Below are 4,152 nucleotides of genomic sequence, written 5' to 3'. Positions count from 1 at the left end.
CGTTGAATATATGGGTCAAAACGGGCGAAATTATATCAATGACGTGTTTAATTCGTGTGATTTGAAGGCCATAAGCATCTTCCGTCTTACTGTTGCTGAGCGACACAAAGGCAGCAATAACTTCATTATTAGTAACAGCTTTTAAAAAGATAATGTGACCGCTACATGGCTCCATGCAGCAGTATTTAGTAGTTTTGCTTTGCGTCTGTGCCACGAAAAGGAAGCAATTATTAAAGGTATCGGAAAGTTCGAGCCCGGTTAATTCTACATCATTTATAATTACTTTTGAGGCAGTTTCGGGTGACTGCCTGGTTAGAAAATGCAGTGCCTTCCAGCCGTGCCGAGATTGCCCTGCCGAGGAATTTAAAAAATATTTGTGCGGTAATGCCTCTTGGCGTGGCGCGATTCTTTATTTACGAAAATTCCGTATTTTTTATACCTTTTTATTGTGTCAAAGTTCCTAGTTTGCAAAAGATTGGCGTCTTGCTGATTGGCGATCTTGCTTGTTAATAAGCCTCAGCATGTTAGATGTAACCCATAGGGTTTGCGAGCTTTTTTAGGTTGTGGAAACAAGTGGAAAACAGTCATGGTAGGCCCAAGTAATTTTTTTTATTAGCTTATCATACACTTCTTCAGGGTTGCTCAATTCAAGAACGTCGACCCAACTCAAGCTGTCTAAACTATCGCGAAAAGCCGACAGCGCGTCTGGGTTGATTGCGCGGTAATGGAAATGATCTTTCTGAGTGTTTGTTTGTGTTAATGATTTGCTCAGCGGAGAATAAAATCGGAAGGGGATCACTTAGCGCGCAATGGATGACCCCACATTTCACATAAGATGTACCAATATTGGTGATGAAGTGGTCTAATAGTCTGTGACGTTTGTGCTATTCGTGTGGGTGACGATATAACATTCTTACACAGGTGAGTGTTTCACAGTATTTCTAGGTTTAATTTTACCTTGTTATTAGCCAGCCAGTTTATATTGAGGTCCCTAGCAAGAATTAATTGACATTTGTTCTCATTTACAAAGTCCAGAATGGAGTTCAAAAATGAAAAAACAGTACTGGCTAGTATCTCCATTGGGTGGATGATAACGAACACAAAATATGGTGGAACTCGACCTTAACGTCAATGTTTCGTAATCTGGCATCACAACGCTGAATTCTGACCGCAGTTCACAGTTCAGATTGTTCGAAGTCATGACAGAGCACAAACGCCACCGCCGTACCCCACCGCGGCGGTGGTCAGTACGATTCATGTAATAGGATCGGTATCCAGGCATGCGAAACACCTCTCGCTTCAACGCGAACTAAGCGACCTAGAACACGGCACACATGAAGCTATGAGGCCTCTGTACACGTAGACTCTGGCCCCATCGCATGTAGCTTTCAATACAGGGTCCGCGCGGCCGCGCTAGAGAAGACGCGGGGCTTCGTATGTGTGACGAGAAACATGCTACAAGGTTTGTTTATTGTTGCCACTCTGCTGTATATGAAATTCCCGTGTCATGCGTCATTGCTACAGTGCCCAAACTGGCCGCGGTAGGAAAGATCGTCTTGGAGAACGTCCCAATTAAATAAAGGGAAGTGTAGTCAGCCACATAGCCGCACATTGCTCCCAATGTGGTTGCAAGGCGTTATTTCACCAGTGCAGTGTACTAAGGTGTTATGGTGACCAGCGTGCAGGGCAAATAAAGGCAGCTTTCTGCATCGACATAAAACGGACACTCGCGTGAGTGTGCCGTGGGTATCGTTTCTCATCAAGCAAATCGCCTTGCACGTTGATGATTATCCTGATTTAGTGATTTTGGAGATCTTGATATTAAATATTGTGCCCTAGTTCTTGGCCATGTATGTTACCTTGTTTCTGCTCACCTTTTTTTCACTCACGAGCCTGCGTGTATTTTCTGTGTGCGCAACGAAATATTATTTGATATTGAGCGGTTGGTACATTTCCTTTTGTGTGTCCCATTTTTTTTCTTTTATTGCTTTTTTTGCGCAGTTACTCGCTTTTTGATGCAAGCTGCGAAGGCTGTTCCATAATTTTACGGTAAGAGTAAAACAAAAGCATTGTTCGCGTTCAAGTTCACGCGTACAAGTGAATAGTTTATGCAAGGGCCATCGCTTACTTCATTGTCCAGCCGTCCACTCCTTTACGAGACCAAAATATTACGGACAGTAGAGTCACAATGGATGCAGCCCGCACTGAAACAACATATGCATATGGAGAATCGCTGTGGCGGCGATTCGGCGAAATAGGTCAATTCGTGGCAATGACCTGTTTCCATTTTTTTTTTGCCTCGCCTTCGACGAAGAGCCACTCGCACCGTAGTTCCAAATATATCCAACCTATATATGCCTTGGCCCAGCAGTCTTGCAGGAGTGGCGTCGGTGGTATAGTGGTTAGCATAGCTGCCTTCCAAGCAGTTGACCCGGGTTCGATTCCCGTCCGACGCACATGTTTTTTTTGTTCTTAAATTTGTTTTTTTCTTTCTGTGGAAGTTTCTTTTCGTGGAAGTTTTACGTTTTATTCTTTTCCTAAGCAGCATCGGTAACTAGAGATCACCGGGGTTATCCACCGGTCGTGTAGTGAGCGTTTTGTCGTTTTTCTAGGTCTGGTGCGGTAGTGCTGCAGTAATGACGTGAATGCAGCTTTTTCCGCACAAGACAAGGACAAAGAAGCGGCTAAGACACACTAGCGAATTGAACGCGCTCTGCAAACGGCACTATCGCTAAAGGCCAGGGTATCCGATTGGTTACGAGGAACGTGCAGCAATGAGCCCAATGTATTAGAAATAAAGTTTTCTAAGCTGACTATTTGGGCATGTTGGTAGGATATAAATGCAGCTTCTTGCGTTCAAGACGAGCACAAAGAAGAAGCTGAGACACACGAGCGCAGTATTCATGTCCGACCAACATGCCCAAACAGTCACCTTAGCGAACTTGTAGTATTGAGCGCTGAAAAGCATACTGAAATTCTCTGGATTGACGTGCCAAAATCACGATCTGATTATGAGGCACGCCGTAGTCGAGGACTACGGATTATCTTTTACATTGACTAAATGAACCGCATTCCGTGATTCTGTCAGTCATCCAGTCTTCCCATACTGCAGACGAGCTCGCTGTCACGGTAAACAGCAGGGGAGTTCTGGTCACCGACGCGTGCAGAGGTAGGATAGAGGGCTCTCCACGGGCTGCGACAGCGGCCGACGCCAGCCGTGATAACTCGTGCTTCTTTGTACCCAAGGACAACCGTGTTGTTCTGACCCCTCTGCCCTCCGGAAACAGACTCAAAGCCCTCGTCATCCTGCACTGCGACATTGCAGATGGCCTTATAGGATCGATGGTTTTCGCAAGCCCTTAAAGGACGCGATTGTCATACAGCCGGTGAGCGGAATTGGCGGCCACCCCTCATGTCACAGGTCTGGCTGATAAGAGGACAAGTACGAAGTGTCTGTCAGCCAAGACGCTATTCTTATAGCTCAGCTATTTTCGCCTAATTTCTGTGTATATTACGGGGGAGCCACCATGGGATGCCGCACGCATGCAACTTGACATGCCCGCGCCTCTACTGGTAATGGCGACTTCAGCATCATTGTTTTGGCGAGCTGACAAAATATTTGACTATGTTTTACGTTCTAATAAAGAAAGAAAGAAAGAAAGAAGATGGTGGCTGCGTCTAGGAAGCGGACTGGCCTCCAGAGCGATACCGACCGCGACAATACCAGTGTCTATTCGCTCTGCAGTGAGGACTTCTCCGATGACGACTTCTGAGGAGCCGCAAGGCGAAACAAAGAGACACTAGGGCCTACCTGTTTGCAAGCACGTCGACTGTGGGACCAACTCCGAACACTTCCGTCAGTACGATTCTATTTGTACCAGAACTCGCTACTGACAACCTGAGGCCACTCAACGGACAGTCTGTCTCGGTGCTTCTTGAAGCAGTGACGCCAAATCAAGTCGCGAACGTCAGAGTCAACTTACCAAAAAATGCCTTGGCTATTGACGTTGTATACATGAGACGGCGCTGCGAACCTTTAGCAAACTTACGGAACTTGGCGGCATGAAGGTCCGCTCACATATTCCTCTGGACAGTGACACCACTACTGGTGTCATCTACGACGTGGACGTCTCCATCTCCAGCGCTGACTTG

General features: G+C 46.2%; 1 non-coding gene across 1 annotated transcript; it reads left to right on the top strand.

Moving 5' to 3' along the window:
* The first annotated feature begins 2,384 nt into the window (after positions 1-2,384).
* Positions 2,385-2,456, top strand: TRNAG-UCC (transfer RNA glycine (anticodon UCC)). The gene has a single exon. It is a non-coding gene; the product is annotated as a tRNA-Gly (tRNA).
* Positions 2,457-4,152: the final 1,696 nt, after the last annotated feature.

Source organism: Dermacentor variabilis, chromosome 11 (genome assembly GCF_050947875.1).
Source record: "Dermacentor variabilis isolate Ectoservices chromosome 11, ASM5094787v1, whole genome shotgun sequence".
Classification (NCBI taxonomy): Eukaryota; Metazoa; Arthropoda; class Arachnida; order Ixodida; family Ixodidae; genus Dermacentor; species Dermacentor variabilis.
This window is presented reverse-complemented; position numbering and strand designations above follow the sequence as displayed.